Here is a 20,220-nt window from a genome sequence, read left to right as displayed (position 1 = left end):
GTAACCCCGTATTCCTCCAGTGGTTATGACTGGGGTCAGTGACCCTTGCAAAGACTTTGTGCCCTTTACCCTTGCCTTCTTCCTCCTGTAATGGCACCACCAATGATTTAATAGCATTAATGTTGTAAGGCTTTCTCAGATCATTCTACTCCCATTGGCCCTCCTTTTTCATCTTAATTTGGCTGGAAGAAATGGCAGCTCTTTCTTGCTGTTTGCTAATGAACCTGGAGTAAGCAAGAAGAATGGCCTTGTAAAGACCTCTGTAATCTCAGTTCAGAGCAGTACTTGACTAGAACAACTTTACAGTTGGCCAGGAAAGTAATGTGTCTGTGGCAGAAATCAAAGTCTACCAGAGTCTCTGTGGACCATAATTTTTCTCAGTATGTTTCATTTTCTCAAATCCAACAAATTATTTTATGATTAATATATATATTTTCTGTTCCATGTGTGATTAAACCAGTACTCTGTGAAACTTTGTCAGAGGGAAAGAAAAATTTTGTAGGATAGCCAGTATCCAAGTGGTCAATATTCTTATGTGGGATACTGCAAATATTTACTGGAGCAGACAGAGATTTGATCTGGGATCTTCCACAGCCTAGTACTGTAGCAACTGTAGGACTGAGTCCTTGCCAAAGAAGCACTTATTAATTCACTCAGAGTGAAAGAGTTCCAACAGGAGAGAATGTTCCCAGAAGAAATTACACCAATCAAGTCATTTAGCTATGCTGGGGGAGAGCCAAGTTCAAGTCTCTGGTCCAGAAACGCAGGCTAGAAACCCGAACCCAAATCTCTCATATATATGTAGGTCTCCTTCTACATGAAGGCTTCTGTATTGTCCACTGTGAATTAGGGCGCCTTTGCTAGCGAAGGTTGGCTCAGGACAGTATTGTCCTGAAAAACATTTCAGTTTCAACAAAAGGAGTATTTCCCAACAAAAGTGGCTATGCCAAAGAGCAAAACAAAACAAACAAACAAACAAAAAAAACAACCAAGAGCGGTTCTATGAATAAGGTGCTGACAAGGTAGAGAGGGAGATGTTAGGGAGATAATTAGATAGTTGCCCAAGCATGGGCAGACTTGTGACAGCTGCTTAAGCCATGTCTCTCTTTTGAGTTCTTGCAAGCGTCTTCCTTACTTGGGCTGCAGTGTGTGGCAGATGAAGTATCGTAGAGGGGATTGGCAGGTTTGCATCATTCTCTCCTGAATGCAGTGCGTGCCTGCAAAAGACCACACACCCTTTCCTTTGCATGTTTCCTTTCTCCATGGGGGAGGAGTGGAGCTGTTGATTGATGTGTGGTGCTTTCATGTGTAGACGTGAGCTTCAGGATTTTGGCCTGTGTGGAAGCAAGTCCTGCCATTACATTTGCTCTGCTTTTTCTGTTTTCAGTTTCATTATTTTGGAGCAGCTCCTAGAGCTGTTTGTTTCAGACACATGGCCACTTCTCCTCTCTGCTCATGTGGACCAGGGCTGCCAATCAGTGCTATCAAAAGAGATCTGACTAGATTGCTGATTCACTTCCTTCCACTTCCTAGAATTATTGTGGTGTTTGTTTGTAACTGGAAGGATTTGTTCCTTCCAGACACTTGGTATTGCTTCGTGTGAGTTCAAGACCACTTCTACAGCACTGGTTTTCATCCAGCTCCACTACTGCTTGGAAAGCATTCTCAAATAGCTATTTGGCCTTTGGAGTAAATTTGTGCTAGTGTATTACCAGTGAACATCTGGGTCAGAATCATGGCTGGCATTGACTGGTCTCCTTGACAGTAGTCTTGGCAAAGAAGCCAGGGCTTGAACAGACCATTAGGTAATTAGAAACTACTGCAGTGACGTACACTCAGAGTCTACAGAAATGGATGCAAAGACTTCTCTTGCACTCCTAGAGGTAATATCTCCAAAGGAGTAAGACCAACTTTGAAAAAAATTTCCTTTTCCCAGAGAGACATCCCTGGCTGTATTGCAGGATTTTGCTGAGTTTCCTGACCACCCGCTTTGTACTCCTGGTGGCACTTGCAAAGCCAGGAGGCCTACAGGAGAGGGGCCTGAATCTTTCTGTGTCTTGTTCACCATCCATATAATAGATAAATGCTTCCACTGCACAATCTTCTATTACTGGTTGAGGAATCGGAGTGAACGTAGCCATATTCCCAGAATGTAGACAGGATGACAGGATTGGCAATCGTGATTGGTCTTCATGACTTTTGAATAAGAGGTCAGTCAATGTCAGTTGCACAGTGCAGTTTTTGTAAAGCAACTCTGCAGAACTTTTGGAAAATTTTTGAGTTTTGAGCTCCTGACTCCAGCTTTAGATCATTTAGAATAGAATAGGACAGAACAGAACAGTTCAGTTGGAAGGGACCTCCAAAGATTATTGAGTCCACCTGCCTGACCATTTCAGGGCTGACCAAAAGTTAAAGCAGATTACTGAGGGCATTCTCCACTGACAGTTGTGGGGCATCAACCACCTCCCTAGGAAGCCTGTTCCAGTGTTTGACCACCCTCATGGTGAAGAAAATTTTCCTAATATCCAGTCTGAAGCTCCCCTGGCTCAGCTTTGTGCCATTCCCTTGAGTCCTGCCAGTGGTTACTGGGGAGCAGAGACTGGCACATCCCTCTCCGCTTCTTTTGCTCAGGAGGGGGAATCCAGTTTCAAAGCTGAAGCTGAAATTTCAGTTCTCTTCATACTTGTGTGAATTATGAACTGATAAATGTTAAGAACAACAGCCTTTCTCTGTCAAGATGGGCAGTAGGCACTTGCTAGTGGTTGTTCAGATGAGGCAGTCGGGTGGCTGCCCTTCGAGGAGATTCTTGTACAAGCAGCAGGTGCTGGCAGCGTAGGGGAGGACGGGGGACTGGGAGGAACATGGTTATTACTCAGTTTAATAGTTTACCTAAGGACAAGTTTCTAGTCACATCTTCATTTGGGTGAGAAGGGAGGACAGGCAGTACTGTAAGTTGAACACAGGCTGTGAGATTCAAACCTTTGCTGCAAGGTGTATGCAGAGATGGAATTAAATCCCAAACTGTACTTTAAGAAATTGACTCATTCCTCCACAAAAATGAGCAATAGCACACTAGTACATTTTCTTCCCAAAGACACTAAAATTAATTTCATGTTTTTGCTTTTAAAAGAGTTCATATTCTTTTCTTCATGCTACATCAGTCACCTAGAACTAGCTGCTAACTTTGTCCTATGGCCTGACCATCAGATACCATCTACACTGTTTAGATCCTGCTGTTGTTCTTCTTAGAGGACTATATTGTAACCTCCTTGTCTTTAATGGAAAAGAAATTTACTTAAAAATGTGAGAAATAGTGCTGACATAAGTACGGCCTTAGGACACTTCTGTTCAGAAAAGAAAAATATGGCAATGAAAAGCATCTTTTTTTTTTTCCTGCTGTGAATTAGTGTGTCTACAGTCTTTGGCTATGTGTCTATTAAGCTAGGCATTGGCTATAGAAGTGGAGTAGCACCTTGTCACTATAGCTGTTCTGCCTGTTCTGCCTTTCAAGGGGGTTGACAAAAAGGTGGTAATTATCTGGTGACACATGAGCATCAGGTCAGTTCTCTGGAAGAGGGTGTTTCGAAACATTGCTTATTGGTTCACTTCATCAATTGAAAAACTCTTTGTGTTTGGCTGACACCAGATGTACTATACACTTTGGTAGCTCCTGATCATTCCTTCAAACATGGATTGTCTCTGATAATCTTTTTGTTATTGTGTCCTCAACATTCCATCCTGTGCAGACAATTTCATTGTCCTGTTCCCTTTCAGCCCCTCAACTTCCTATACTTGTGCCTTCCCACACAATGTGCTGGAAATGCTGTTTCCGAAATTCTTTATGAGCTCCTTTGAACATTTGTGATGTTAAAATGGTTAAAATGGTCTATAAATCTTATATTATATGGAGTCTTCATCAGTTATATGCTTTATTAACACCCACAGCCCCTAATTTGCTCTCAGCTTTATACAGAGCCCACAAATGGTACACAGAAGATACAAAGGATGGGGTTGGTCTTGAAATGTTCTATGTGGTTGTTAGGAAACTCACTTCTTGTTAGATTTAGGGGTTCTTAGTGCTTGAAATATGATAATTAATACCATCACCTCCCTCTGTTTGATGTCTAACTGTTCTGGCAGCAGTTTGTAGTGTAGTTTTCTGCCTGTATCAGTCCTGTACTACATTTATTTCCTTTGCTGATGATTTTGACTGAAATAGAAACTGTTAATGGATTTCTCCAAAGGGAAGACTGCGCACTCCACATAATCACCTCCCAGAATGAATATAACTTTTGTTGTTACAGTGACCTATGATAGTAACATTATTTTCACTTTAATTGGAGGTCTATGACAAGAGTTAAACAGATTTTGGAACTGTAGTTCAAACAGGTAATTGAATGATGGAAATCCAGTGGGAAACTCTGACCTTTGGTAAGCTCTTGGGGAAAAGTCATTGTTCGTATAACTTGCCTTCAGCACTCAGAGGGCCACAGTGCCAGAGCTTGCAGGATCTCAGGTTTACAGTTTAGAGAAAATATGGAACTGCATGTGCGAGTGGTGGTGTGTCTAAATCAAGCACGCAAGACAAAGGAGTTCATGGCGCTGGCCTGAGGTCACAAAGAAAGTCAGTATCAGAGATGAAGGAGTACTGCAACTGCAGGCTCTTGCTCAGGCTGTGTGCCTCCAGTATAGAACTGTACAAACCATTCAATCTTATCTCCATGGGGCAGTGTTAATATGACTCGGGAATGCCACAGAACCCCTAGCAAACAGCTAGTGGTAACCTTTAACAAGGTAAAATCTGTATCACCCAAAGCTATGGAAGCTAACAGCAAGCTGTAAGATTTGATGATCGTATTGTTACCTATGTTATATTCCACCATGCTGAGGATAAAAATATTATCTTAATGCACCTGATCCTCGGAAGTACTACCAGGCATTTGAGCAACATCATTCTTTGCATGTAGCTTTTTCCTCACACAGATCTTGCTGATTTCCCCTCATTCTCGATTGTCTCTACTGATTGTCACATATCATTTCAAGAGCTAACCCCATCTCTGACTGCAGCTATTCGTTATCAGTCCCTTTGCCTTTACCACTTCCATTTGTAATTTAAACACCCTAATTTAATAGGTTTGTCTCATTATTTTGATTAATCATATTAACTCATATTAATTAAGAGATGGATTTAGGTAATGACAGAGGTTAATGGAGTCAGTTTTCACTTTCCCTTGGTTTTTCAAGGGAGGGGGGACACAGGGGTAGGAGGAGAAAATAAAAAGAGAGTAGGAAGAGAAAAAAAGAGAAACTATTGGGGGGGAAATCTCAGTTAGCAATCAGAAATTCCCTGCTAATTGAATGTCTGATTTTATTAATGATGAAATTTATAAAGGTCCTTAAGAAAAGAAAAGAATTTAGCCAGTTCAGCAGTTAAGTGTGAATATTAACTAACTCTGAGATAAAAGTTAAAATATCCATTTTCTTTTCTTTTCTCTACTTCTTTAAATAAAAAGCTCTCTTTGACACTTCATCCCATTAGAGCTTTACCTTCCTTTGCCATCCATTTCTAAATGGCTGGAGACTGTGCAGAGAATGTAATCTCTTGGATGGTTTAAGAAATGCTGACCTTGGAGGGCAGGAAGTTAATACGTGGATCATCATAGTGCTTATTTTCCTTGATGCTTGCTTTCCGATGATGCTTTGATAAATGGAAGGAGGATTCCAGCTCTGCCCTATGCTGTCTCTGCTCAATCGCACTTGTTTCCCTGAGGCTCAAGAAAACCCAACTGCAAACAGAGTGTCAGATGCAGAGTGAACTTTGTGTTGGAGCTGTGGGCTGCATTTCCATCTCAACAAGGGAGTGGTGAAGCCTTTGCTCATTGAAGTTCCTCCATGACAGGGTCTCATGGTTATCACTCCTGGGCATGTCCAGCAGCAGACTGCTCCTAATTTGTCTCTTTTTCCTTACCTGGGCCAGTGCTATATAAGTGTAAAATCCCATTTGAGGAAGGGAACTTTTTATAGCCCCACTGCCCTCATGCAAATAACAGCATGACGGCAAGTCAGTGGAAAGCTCTTTCATCCTGTGCTCCATGGTACTTCAACTGACTTGCTTGAATGAACACTTGAATAGAAAAATGTTTTTTTCCTGAAGATGGCAGATAGCTAACGGTGGGATAAGTGTGCAAGACCCCAGAGTAAGCAGTTATCTTTTCTTCTTAACAGAAAAGAAGTTTTTAGTAATAATGGTAAGATTCCCCCAGTATGCAAAATAAGGGGAGGTAACCACACAGGAAGATGAACAGCTATTTAAACTCTGTATTAACAAATATAAGCAACTAGTTTGTGTAAACTATCTTGAGTCTAAATCTAAAAGGAGTTCAAACAAGAAAGTTGTTTTGTGAACAAACTATTACTGAGGCAACTTGACATCTTTATATACACTATTCCAGTAAATATTGCTGATGAAATGTATCCATAGGTGACTTGTGAAAGGTAGCCTGTAAGTTTATAAGACCATGGTCTAGCTAGAAGTGTAGTGTGCTGTCAACCCTAAGATTATTTGGATATGAATTACAAGGAAAAGCACCAAAGAGTGAACATTTCCTGTGAGGTGTTTTTGGGAAATATTCTTTAAGTGTGACCAGCTGTAGTCGTATTTATGTTAACTCAGTAGAATAAGTTGCCTATGAAAGGACACATCATACCTCTTGACCAGCCCAATTTCTTGACTGCAGTACACTTACTTGCTTTCATCTACTTTAAACTAAAGTTTCCTACAGCCTTATGTTAGTTTTTAATTTCATCCAACTAGACTCTCACACCTAACCTGACTGCCACTCAGATGAAATTTTAATACGAATTCCAGAAGTTGATTACTTTTTGGTGATCTGTGATTAAAATAGCAGAAGTCTAAAGCGGAATTTTTCCATAATCAGTATTTCAGAGTGAATGAATGAAACAAATTTCAGTTTAAAGGGCACTAGAACAGCTGAAACCTGATCAGACTGACTGACCTTTTTATGACTTTGATGAGAACATCCAAAAACAATTTTGCTTTTGCAATTATGTTTCATAACAGGTGAAAATACACCATGTTTCAAGATAGTTGGCAGCTTTAGAATGTTTGCAGTCTATAGATGCTATGAAATTAACATCTCTCTTTGTTTGCTTTATCTTTGCTTAATGTAAGCATAAGTTAACTAGGCAATGGTTTCTGTGCAAAATCACAGTGGAGAACCATGAGTTGGAAAGATCCAGTTGGCATTTCCCACCTGGTATCTTTTGGCTTGCACATAAAAGTAAGAGCACGTAGGACGTGCATTTGAAAAGTTCAAGGTTCAGAAGAGAGAGAATTCTGGGCATTTAACATTAAGAGACTTCACAAATAGATGATCAGGAGCAACAAAATGCATCCTGAGATTGTAAAGTGACCCAATGAAGTCTCAATAAATTGGGAATTGGAACAATATGACTGGCAGTGTGTTTTTGTTCAGAGAGCTAAGGTCTTTATCAAGCAGGAAAACCTCTCAGGCATACTTTGTTGCTGTGGAGTCTCCCTGCACAGTTACTGACCCATTAGAGCTGCCCCTCTACCTGGGAGTATTCCTAAAACTCCAGCCTCTGAAGTCCTGCTTTTTGAAGCATCCTCAACTTACTTTATTAAAGTAATGCAAAGCTTTCACCTGCACTGAAAACCCTGAAACAACAGAATGTAAAATTCAGAAAATGTAAAAGCCAGATAGAAAATTCATATATATATATGTATGTATGTACGTATGTATGTATGTAAGTATATATATTTAAAAGAGAACAATACTTCATGATATTTTAAGACAGTTTGGGGATTATTTTGGAACCTGACTCAATTCTGAAATCTTGCATTTTGCAAACCTGTTGATTTCAGTGAGGGTTCAGATGGACAGAAGACACCAAACACACTATTTTTAATTGCAGGATTGGGAGGGCTGGACTTCTCTTCTTATGAGACTTTTAGTGGGTACTCTTTGAATTCACATGTGTCTAAAGGGCAAATTTGAGTAAAAGAGATTGAATTTACTGTTTACTTTTTTTTTTCATATTCCTCCACTTAAGTTTGCAGTACAAATTTTTTTTTAAATTAACAGTAGACATACAACTAGGGATTTGCATCCTGCTAGGAAATACTAAACAGGCAAAATCAAATTGTAATTCTGGCCTCTGACTAAAAATGAAGGCAAAAAAAAAAAAAAAAAGAATAACAAAAAATGTGTAGAATTGATATATTTCTCAAAAAAAAAAAATCACCGTAGTTTAATTCTGATTTTACCTCTTTTGAGTTTATACCAGACAAAAGTCAGTGGTTTTGCTTCATAGTGTGCAGTAGCGTGAGGTTAGAACTGGGTCCTGTATGTTAAAACATTGGCTGTAAGTATATACATACTTCTTTGTGGTTGCACTGTATCTCTTTGTCTATGCATATTCAAGTGTATATATTTCACAGCTGCTGTCTGCATCATTCACTTCCAAAAGCAGCATGCATTCATTTTCATAACTTTTTGTTCTATTACAATATTAATGGGACTAGCAATGGGAAAGGACAAGAGAAGCATTTTTAATGTTTATCTGACAGTTGCAAATTTCACTTGAGGTTGTTTACTGGGATCTGATTGTTGGCAAAGAGGAGTGGGGAAGGCAGCAAGATGAATGAGATCACAGGGAGAAGAGATGTATTTATGGGTCCTCTTTGCACCATCTAAGAGTAATAAAAAGTCCTGTCTTACCCCTCCTTTACCAAGTCTTAAGTTTTAAACAGCAAAAAATGAGGGATTGTTTTAATTAACTTATATCTAATCCAGGCAGCCTGTTCAAAGTGAAACATGTTGCATTTAGATATGTGAAAATTAGGTGAAGTTCTTCGTTGAGTCTCATCCAGTGTATTTTCCCTAACAGGGAAAATGCCTGGAAGTAAGAAAGAGTTTGTGGACTTGCAGATGAACCTGCAATGAGATATCAAACTGTGGTTGTAGCTTACATTTTTAACCTTCAGTTCTAGTACTGAGAGGGGCTTATTTGTTGTGGGGAGAGCCAAACCTTTTCCCAGTTTTACTTTGCAGGTTTTTTTGCTGTAAACATTATCTTCAGACAAAAACAAAACAAACAAACAAGAACCAACAACCAACAGTCTTGGGGTTTTGCTTCTTTTCCTTTTTAGTTTGTAGTTTAAAATATTTACTTTAGGTCTCAGTTTTTTAACTAGAAATGAAGGAAGACTAACTTTCCTTTTTGATATTTCTATGAAAATTTACACATAACCACACAGCTCTACCAACCAGTATTTAAGAGTGGAATCAGATATTGATAGACTACAGACTACACAAAATTGGTAGCCTTATAGTGTTGTGTTCAATCTCATCTGGTCTATCACAGATAACTGCAAAAATAGAAGCATTTCAGAACTAGGTAGCTGGCTGAGTTGTTTGGAAATCCAAAATAACTGCTATGTAGGTTTAACTGTTAGCTGCTGCTTTCTGGGAATGACAGCTCCTGTGTTTCTCTTCCTATTTTTTCTCAACAGGCTTGACTCTTCTGGTGAATTACATCTTTGATGTGCCCAGCTGAGAAGCCTTGGTGAGGACTTAGACCACCCCTACAGAGCACGTGGCAGATCTTTTGAATCTTTCTAAATGAAAAATATGAAGTTCCCACAAGAAGCTGGTATGTTCCCCAACACTGTAATTATGTAAAAGGTAACTAATTTCGGGGAAGAGCTGCAAGAACTTTCAGTTTTGAGAATGTAAAAAAAAATATAATTGTCACGGGGCAAGAATTCTTACTGTGTTTTGAAATACCAGAGTATGGAAAAAATAAATTTGGAAAATGGCACATTCAAAACCCTTGGAAAGTAAATCAAATAGCAAAGTGGGGTTCTTAGCTTCTGCCATTTGCTGTGCTTTTGGCAAAGCAATTTTCAGTCAGAGCTAGACTGCCTTGTCCTGTGTTGAAATACTGTGTTAGAAATACATGTTTCACAGCCAGTGCACAGAAAAGACAGCTTGGGTGGGTAAAGAAGAAATTTGACAGTGAACCAGTCAAACAAACCAGAGACCTCTCCAAGATGCTTTAGTGAGCCTGCTTGCTCTTTGAGCATTTGGATGGGATGGTTTCTGTATCACAGAATGGTAGAGGTTGGAAGGGACCTCTCCAGGTCATCTGGTCTAACTCCTCTGCTCAAACAGGGCCAACTGGGGCAGGATGCCCGGGACAATGTCCAGACAGCTTTTGAATGTCACCAAGGAGGGAGATTCCACTGGCAGGGGCTTTCTCCTCTGGCCTACAGGCCTGCTGCATCTGGATCCCTCTCTTCCCCTTTCCTTGGGTTGGAGAGAGCCATGTAGGCAGACAGCATATAGCCATGCATGCCATCCAGCTGTTTTGAAAGACTGTCTTGTGTGAGGGAGGGAAGGATGGAAGGAGGGAGGGAGGGACAGAGGAGGTGAGAAACTGCTTCATTACTACTCGTGCAGGGGGATCCCTGAGAGAGGAAGAGGCATTGGTGGAATCCACGCATCACAGTCTGATAACTCCACTCACTGTTTATCAATTACCAGGACTAATTTCTATTCCATGTTAGGTTTGGTTTAATTACAGTTAGGTTCCTTTCAAGAGTTGGTTTAATTACAGTTGCGTATTCCTTGTTGTCATTGCCCCCAGAAGAGGAGTCTGACACTGGCTCTGTTTACTTCCTGCAAAATCTAAATTCAAGCAGGGACTAAGGAAGTCTGGACCTTTATTAAAAAGCCAATGTAGCAGCAGCCTCGTTGAACATATTTTCATTGCCTAAGGCTCCCTCGACACTTTTAACCAAAGGAATCTAAGTTGGGGGCATCCCTGCCCCTGCCAATGCTATGCATTTTACAGAACAGGCAGTACAGGCTTAGCTATTCACTTACCTCTGGGCTCCACATGGAATTCTCCTCCTACAGAGCTGCTGCTGGCTGCTTTCAAAGCTGGAATCTCTGCAGGTAAAGAAGAGTTCTACCCTTTCATTTAATACCAAAACTGTTGGGGCAATATCATCTCACTTATTAACCAACTGCTGGGGCCAAAACCATTGTGATTTCTCCCGAAGTTGCTGCTGATTGATCTTTGGACTCTGGTTCTTCACAGAGTGACAGCCTCAGCAAGCTACCACCGTGAAATTAGCATCAGCAGGGCCTTTATCTCTGGCATGCAACTTGCTGCATCCTAAGTCCCTAATCATTGTGTCTTTCCAAGGTGAATCCTCTAGGAAGGGGCTAGTGTGTCTTTTGGACACTAAGATGGCCATGTGCACAGAAGATAGCCTTATCTATTGGGCTAAGCATTAAACTGAAATCCTGGGACCTGTGTGTTTAGACACCCCTTTCAGTGTAGTCAAGTCACTTAACAACATAATCCCAGCTCCTTCCTCTGCGAAGAGGAATTCCACATCCTTTTGCAAGGCAAAGAGCTGACATGTATGGCTGATGGACTTGCAGAGAAAGTGGAAATAGAGGAGGCCTTGTTTCTCCCTCCTGGCTGCACATGATGTTATTCAGGACCCTTGTAGTAAAAAGTGTCCCCAAACAGGGAGAAAAGATCTCTCACAGAGAAGGTGGCAAATTTGTGGCAGGCTCTGAAAAAAACTCTGTAGCAGTGTTTTCAGAAGTTGCCTATGCAGAAGATAATAGATAAGGAAGAAGGAGGACTGTTACTAGCTGAATCCTACTGTACTAGAACAAGGCAGTGCTCCACTTTGCTGAGAGAAGAATGGTTTAAAGTGAACAAAGGAAAGAACCTGGCTACTGTAAACTGCGGAGCCCGAGAGCACTAGTGTGTTCATAGAGGCATGAAGCAAATTTGTGGACAGCAGGCTGCTTAAATGGGTGCTCTGTAAAGAGAGCATAAGGAGGTGGTGTTGTGCTTCACAGTTCTGAAGGAGGAGAGGTGCTGGCAGAGGAGGGTTTAGAAGAGGTGGTATGTGACTCTGCTTACCTTGCTTTGTTTTGCCATCTTTCAAAACAGTGACAGAAAACTGGCAGTGACAGGACTAAATGGGAGGTGTCCTGAGGACAGGATTCCAGAAGAACTTGTGATCCTAGTGGCCTGCACAGGTTCAAAGTGAAAACAAATACCACTTCTGGCCTTAAGATGGTTGTAACACCCAGTAAGTTGTTTCCCCAGGGTGATGATGACTGAAATGTTATTATTTATGTGCTGAAATTCTCCTTAGCATATCCCAAGTTGGCAGGTGGATGAAACCAGACATACATCAATAGCATACCTCTGTGGAAAAGTATTTTCAGCAGTGCTCTATGTTCACCAAGCCGAGAGTTTGTTCTGCGGCTCAGGAAGTTAAGGGCAAACCTTATGCTTTCTACCTCTACTGCTCTTAAAAAGTCTCTTTAGCAATAAAGCATTGATGTGCAATTGGCTCTCCTGAGCTTGCTGGCAGCAGTGGTTCCCCACTGAGTGACGTGGTCACAGATGGCACCTACTCATACTGCATACTTGACCTGGAAACTTACTTCACAGGATCATCCCAAGGTATTGAGAACAGCTGTGTTGTTACAGGCAGGAGAGTTATTACAGTGACTTTTCTCACAGCTCTAAGTATCCAGATGAATTTAACTGTAAGATTTATTCTCACTGGATTTTGTTGGGGACGAAGAATATAAATGGGATTAGATATTCAAGTCCATGGATAGCTAATGAACCGAATGGTCTAAATACAGCCTTTGGCTGTACAGACTCCTGACAGGAATGGGTGCTGGAAGAGTATAACTGGAGAAGGTATACTCTTTCACAAGCATCTGATGCGAGCTGCTGGTGAGACAGGATGTTGGGTTTGATGGACCATTGGTCTGTCTGTTCCTGTGACCTTGATAATGCACGTTTTGTTGTGATAGATGTAGACTCTAATCTTCAGAATAATGGATACTGAGTGAGGTAAGAGCTATGACAAGATCCTAAAGCAACTCATCCACACCAGTCTTCCTTGCTCTGTCCTTGCAGCACTCTGTGCAAAAGTCCAGTTGCCTACATTCTAACAAGCTAACAAGTGTTAGGATGTACATGGGAAACCCAGGTCCTCCTCTCAGCATTGCTGGTAAGGACTTGGGAAAACTGTGATTATGCAAGAATGTTCTGAACTAAGATCTTGCACCGAACTCCAACTATCCTGTGCTTGTGAGATTGCAGTCCTGCAGAGACAGTTCAAGACTGAGGTCCTGTTGTGCAGATGCAATAATTGAGGTTAATGTTGTTATAGAATTTGACAGATGTGTTGATTATATTCTGTGGTCTGTAAGTGCTGCTACTGCAATGTTGTTCACTTTCTGTCCTGACTGTTGCTGCCTGACTTGTGAAGTAACCTGCCACATTTCCTGTTTAGAGGTGACAGTGTTTTAAGAGGAGGTGAGATGATTCCTATATATGAATTCTGAGGTCTTTTTGAAACGAAACACTGTATGTCACTAGCAGAAGATAATAAGCCTTCCTTCAAATTCCATTTGAGCAACAACTCAGCAGTCATCCTAGGGTTTTATATATGTTAGTGAACCCAAATAGTATTTAGAAAAAGCAAGTATTCCATATCAAAATTGTAAGACATGAAAAGAAGCAACTACGGGGGAAATGTCACCACTACACCTTTAATATTTTCAAAAATTCTAAATAAGTTTAAGCTGGAAATCTGGGGTTCACTGATGACGTAGGCTGATAGTATTCAGACTTGCTCCTGTGATGTGCATGGATGGGAAAGGAAGAAGTTTTGGAGCATAGCGAAGTTTTTCCAGAAATCACAAGCCTCTTTTGCCTGTCTGCCTGGGGAGAATGTAAATGTAAGTGTGTTTTCTGGTGATTGTCCAGGTGATAGCCTCTTCGGCATTCCACTGAACGGCCACCTGTCCGCCTGTAATAAATGATGGCTATAAAGGGAAGTGATCGCAGCTGTGATACAGCCAGAGGCATTTGTTTATATTCTTATAATATGTATCAGATTGAATAGAAATTATCACTTACAATTGACAAATGGAGAGTGGAGATAGTTGGTGGGTATAAGGAAGCTCAGCCAGAGCTGGGCCAGCTGCAAACTTTCTTCAGTGAAGGCTGTCTGCAGCATGCAGGTGTTGAGCCAGCCAGTGATTAATGGTGAGGCTGGATGCTCACTTTTGTTAATGATCCACATGTCTTTGGATAGCAGCACACAGTCAGGAAAGCTTCTTGTTTCTTCTCAGAAAGAATCCCTATGGGTAGAGGCTGCCATTTCAGGGGTGGAGTGTGTAAATCAGTAAATGGGGGGCAAATTAGAGGATTATTCCTGGGTATTTCTCCAGCAGAAGAGTATTGCTGTGTACTGTTGCCTAAGTAGTGTACAAGATCAGGATTGCTGAATCTAAGCAGAGCACACCTGGTGGGATGGTGAAGTGTTATTATATATTACTGCAACAGTAATACTGTTGTGTGAGCAGGTGGAAGGGCTGTTACTTGGACCTCTTTCCAATCAAAGAATCTGCCTTATGTGACTTATTTTCTCAAATGGCTGTGAATGTCTCTTTCTCTTGTCTCTGAGTAGACACAGAATTTCCTCATTTAGGTCAAAAAGGTGAGTATGTCCAAGTGAAAAGCTTCAGAACTGATCAGGGGCTGGAGAGACGGCCAGGTACATTCAATTCGCAAACAAGCTGAATGTTTCAGGCTCCCACTACTATTTGATCCTTTTGCCAAGTCTTGGGAGGGTTACTGGAGCTAAAGAAAAATCTTGGACCAAAGATAGAAAAACAGTTTCTCAAGACAAGTGATACCATCTCTGCTGCTTGGCATAAATTTAAAACTAGACTGGACAAATCTGAAGAAAATATGCAGCTGGTAGAAGGGGTGAACTATGTGCCCTTTACAAACAATTTGTTAGGAGATCTTTTTGAAGTCTACATGTGAAGACCTATTTCTGCAGATATCTGTAGTGATCTGCTATGTTCTTATTTGTTGTCTGAAGCTACTTGGAGGTGGACATGTTGAAATAAATCCAGTAGGTGTGGCTAAGGAACAAAATTACTGGCAAGAGTGTTGCAGTTCAGGTCACTTCCATCCATTGTACATCTCCCCTTTTGGTATGAAAGAATAAAGATAGCATCATCATCTATAGATATTTTGTAAAAGAAAAAATTATGGGACATGGAGCAAGCTGTAGCATAGAACTTAATGTCCTCTCACCCACCTATTCACCTCTGAAAATGTTCCATGCACACTCAGCCACCAAAAGTGTTTATCTGTGAGTCAGTGCGATACAGAGCTGACTTGAGTGAAAGCTCCACATGAGAGAGGCCAATCATATAGCTACTGCCAGGAGCAGGCATAGACTTGGTAGTAAGCTGTCTTTGTGCTCTTCTTTCTGTTTACTAAAGTGCTGCCGAGTGCCTGGTAAGGGGGGGCTGTCCTCTAATTCTTGGAGTCTTGCCCTAAATGTGTCTTTTCAGCTTGGTAGAAAACATGTCCCAAATCTCTGAGAACTCAACTCCTGCTGGTTGATAAGTTCAGGGAGAACTGCCAGTCAGTCCTGTGCAAGAACTTTCGGCTTGGGAAGGAATACTCTCTTAATTTGCTGCTCAGAGACTGAATACTATTAGGGGGTGGGCTAAGCAGAAGTTGGGTAATTCAAAACAACACTACAAAAAAACCAAAACATTTGAAATAAGTATCAGTTTCCTCTAATGTGTTAGCTCCAGTGATGGCTGTTATATTGGGTTTCCCCACCAGCAGAGGAAGCTATTGGATACAAATGAACTCTCATTTTTCTTATATGGCTAATAGCTAAAAGGCAAATGGTGCTTTGTCTGGCTTGCATGGGACAACAAACTGTTCTGACTGCAGACCCACTGGCTTTGGCTTCCTTCCCTGTCTTAAATTTCATTCACATCTCATGTTTGTGCAGCAAGAAGGCTTCTTTCCAGAGATCTGGCTTGGATAGAACGTGCTACTCTGCTCACTGCTGCCTGGTCTTGCAAGGACAGACAGTTCCTTACAGAAGTTCATAAATCACATAATGCATGATGTGATCAATACATCCCTTCCGTATTGAAATTCCAATAATCAGCTTGTCCCAGCAAGCAGGAGGCTGAGCTGGGTACATACAAGCACCTCAAATCCTGCTGTGTCTATCAGCACATTGCTTTTAGGGATTTTGTCACAGATGCTGGCACTGTAAATTCTCTAGAGCAGTAACTATGATGTGTTTCTGCTTGTGAAGAATCATTCAACGATAGGACATTATTTTTATCCTATTGTTCAGAATTATGTGCCTGCTTTAGCTGTGGGTGACCCACAGTCACAGCTGAGGGTTTGTATGCCTGGTTTGGTCTCTGTGCTGTAGTTTTTGGTGGGACAGTAATACCTTCTTCTGAAACCATTCCAAAGTCTTCAGGCAAGAAGAACTACATAAACAATGTTTTGTCAGTGAAACTGCTAGTCTTAATGAGAAAGGAGAAACTCAAAAATCCCTTTCCTGGTTTCTTAATATCATTTTGTTTGGAAAAATTAAACTGTTCCTGTAAAGCTTATGAAAACATAACTTTGACACTTGTTTTAAACCTGAAGGTTTTAGTAAGAAAAACTTTCTTACTAAGTAAGAAAAAAAATTTATAAAAAAGTTTATTACTGTAGCTTTACCACACTTCCTTTATCTGTTACACTGACCTGTTTTTCTCCTCTTTTAATCTGAATAAACCATGTTCTGTGGTGGAATGTAAGGCAGTTTGCATTTGTCCACTAGTGTCTGGTGGTGAATGAATAAAGTACTTATAACTTATAACTTTGCTTAGGCAAATGCCCCTTTAACATGATACCAAAAATAAAGTCTGTAATAAGTTAATTTTCTGCAGCTTCAGTATCACCATGCTTACCTGCTTTAAAGTTTAACTGAGCATTAACCTTGCATGTTCTTACTTTGTCCTCTTCTTGTAACTGAAGTTGAAAGTGTCTAATGTCATATTCATTTGGGAACACCGTCTTTCATTCAGAGATACATTTGAGCTACAGAAAAGCATTTAAAATGAAAATGAAATAGTAATAGATAACAGGTAGTGACAACATATCTCAACAGTATATAGCGCTAAATTCATGAACTCATGTTAGCAAAGTTATGGGAGACACAGACAAGTGTGAGCTATATCGATTATGTAGCTGCAACATGAGTATTTTCATAGCTGCAAAGGCTTTCCCCCTAACACAAACTGCTCTGTATTGGGTGTGGGTTTTCTTTCTAGAACCACGAGTTCTAGGCAAAGAATCCTGGGTTTGACTGCAGTCTGGAAACTCCTCCCTATTTCATCAGCATAGATGTATGAAAAAAGATATGGAGAATGAGAGAAACTGAAAAGGATCAAAATAGCGTGTAGAAGATATAGTGAGTGAAGCTAAAAGTAAGTATGAGCTGGTAAAAGCTGTTGCAATGCCAGGCAGAAACAAGGAGCATGGTTCTTCAGCATGCTTCCTAGAGGAGAGTATCTCACCTCTGCTTTTGGCTGTTGAAACTTTCAGTCCTTGACATCTCTTCTTTCATTGACAGAATCCATGGAAACTGTAGCAGTGTGAAGCAACTGTAAAAGTTTGAACAAAAATTCATGTAGTGTGGTATGCTGTTTGATAATGGCCCTATTGCATACTTCTGGGAAGTACAGCAGTGTTTGGTAATCCAGCAGTTTAGAGACTTCCAGAGCCAAATGTTTCATACTAGCTACTGTGATGAAAGGTCCTTACAAAGACCTTTGCAAGCGTAGGCTGAACTTTGTTTAGCAAGGCAAGACAGGTAGTAGTATGAATGATATCCTCTCTTGATCCCTGAAATATGCACAAAAGCATAATCCAAATACCTTCAGCCAGCTCCAGAGTAGCTTGTAGGGTATTAGTGCCCTGACTGTTTTGATGAACTGATGAAAATGCAAAGCTCATCTTTAAAATAGGTGGAAAGGAGTTCAGTGGAACCCTGTGACCTGGACCAGAAGATACCATCTGTATGGCATTGTTTCAGACCAGAAGAGTTCTTGCTTGTTTAGAATAGGATTAGAATCACAGGGGGAACTTGTCCTCACCCCATAAATGAGTGATTACTTGTGTTGCTGTTACAGAGAACAAACGTAGCCTTGTTAATAATGTTGCAGAGGGAACTGCAGTCATTATAATCAGAAGTTTGGATTGAATTATACCGTTAACCCTCCAAATTTTACAGCTTTCTCAGAGCCCATGGCACTCATAGTTCCTGTATGAATTATGACTGATTGTAGCTACCTGCCTTCCCTACTCCGTACAGTCCAATGAAGCTTGGAGTAAGAAGGAACATTTATTTGTGAGAGACTGGTCTGAAGAGGTACAGTGGACAGCGGGTAATGCCTTAAATGCAGTACAGGAGCCTGCAGACTGGTCTTGGCTGTGTATGTTATAACCCCAAAGAGGAGTTGGTTGTGCACAGTCTAACAAACTCTCAGCAGGCTCAACCACAGGTTCCTGGCAAGCTGATGCTATTTAGAAAGATCATTGGCAGCTCTTTTGAAGGGGGTGAGGGGGAAGGAGAGAAAAAGTATCAGAAAGCCATTACTTGCTACACAAAGTGATAAAAGCCATAACAGAGTGTAGGGGTTTTCCTCCTTCTTATGGGTTTACTGTCTACTGTCCATCTCCTCCCTTTTAAGAAGAATCTGGGTTTTGAGTTGTTTGTGGAGTTCTGCATGTGTGTTACTGTCCTTTTCTTGCTTTTTCCCCACCTGATAATTTCTCTTCTCTGTGTCTGGCTCTTCCAAGCTGATATACACCTACAGCACGAATGCAAAAGCTTCTGACATAAGGCCATCCTCTTTCCCCCTGTTTGCCCCCATAGCATTTGCCAAATATGTTAAGAATCAGTCAAGAGGACTGCTACAAAAATAATAGCATTGATGTTATCTCTGCTCCTCCTACTGCCCTAGGTCCTTGTGCAGCATTTATGCATTGTTGCTAACAGGATGGTGCTCCTACTTCCCTCCATGGTGCTTGGAAAAATGGTCCTCCTAAGTGACGTTAGGCTTTTATCTCACTCTTGAGGTTTTTTTCCCCTTCCTCCTGCCTCAGCTGTGTATTGTCTCTAATTCCAGTCTAGAAGGTAACCTCTGCATTTTGCTCTGTCGTGGCTGGTAGGGCACAAGGGGGCCCTGAAGCACTGATGTTCTCTTTCTCTTCTCTCCCCAGAGATCCTGCATGCAGGTGGCTCTTTGTCCTGTATAGGTGTGATGGCAATTCCCTCCAGAGTACATCAGTGCTGCCCCTACTCTGCATTGCAGGATAGGAATGAGAGATGTAGTATCTCTGGTCCTTCTCCTGTAACAGTTTTGCCCCATGTGAGGGGTGTATCTCATGGCAGTACAACTCAACATATCCTCAGTGCGTAGTCATGGTCTGGAGCTGACTTTTAACAGTGATAATTACCTTCCCTGTAGTTTTCCACTAAGGACCGGCCACATGCTTTGCATAGGTTAATGAATTAAGTACTCCATGTGACATTGATCTTTCTCATTATGCTTGTTCTAGGGGGGTGAAGGAAACTAAGCATTATGATAAGAATTGACAACAACTAGTTGGAGCTACATGCAGACCAGCCAGCTCTGTCCACTAAGCAAAAGTGTAATTTGCTCAGAGCTGGGTAGCTTTTGGGACCTGACTTGCAACCACCAGCTCCTGTCACTAGGCAATGCTTCCTGTTCTCCCTACCTCTTTCCTTTTCACTTTGGCTTTTCCTTCTGCTCACCTGAACCAATTCCAAGAGGAGAGAGCTAACAACACAAAAACTCAGGATGGGAATCTTTCCCCTGCATCCTCACTCCCCCCACCCTCCCCTCCTGTCCATACAAGATTGATAATGAAACCAATACCTTTCACCGGCGTAATTTTCATATTTAATGAGCGTGACTCAGAAACTATTACATTAATTAGTCAAATCCCACAAACCGTTAATGGTGCACACGGTAATTAATATTGTATTCAATTAAAAGCTGACCTGTTTCAGGTGCCTTCCCCTGGTTTGGGGGGCTCTTCAGAGACAGCGTATGTTCCAGTGCCTGAGGCCAAGCCTTTTATTTTGTTCCAGTGGTGGGCAAGGGAGATATTCTTCTTTTCTGTTTTGCTTTTATGTTTTTTTCCTCCATGAACATATGCTGGTTTCTCCCCCCCCTTCCATCTCCAAACGTGGCTGCTCTC

At 41.2% G+C, this 20,220-nt stretch overlaps 1 protein-coding gene across 11 annotated transcripts in view; it reads left to right on the top strand.

Moving 5' to 3' along the window:
• The window catches only part of LOC310900087 (uncharacterized protein), a 129,951-nt gene that overhangs the window by 40,647 nt on the left and 69,084 nt on the right, over window positions 1–20,220 (top strand). For 8 of the 11 annotated variants that reach the window (XR_014584817.1, XR_014584818.1, XR_014584819.1 and 5 more), the window contains exon 4: window positions 9,557–9,696. The gene's annotated coding sequence lies outside the window, so the exon portion shown is untranslated. Of the gene's footprint in view, window positions 1–9,556; window positions 9,729–12,024; window positions 12,167–20,220 lie in introns of all 11 variants that reach the window. The other 3 variants (XR_014584824.1, XR_014584825.1, XR_014584826.1) reach the window with 2 other exon arrangements.

Source organism: Anser anser (genome assembly GCF_964211835.1).
Source record: "Anser anser genome assembly, chromosome: 5".
Taxonomy (NCBI): Eukaryota; Metazoa; Chordata; class Aves; order Anseriformes; family Anatidae; genus Anser; species Anser anser.
This window is presented reverse-complemented; position numbering and strand designations above follow the sequence as displayed.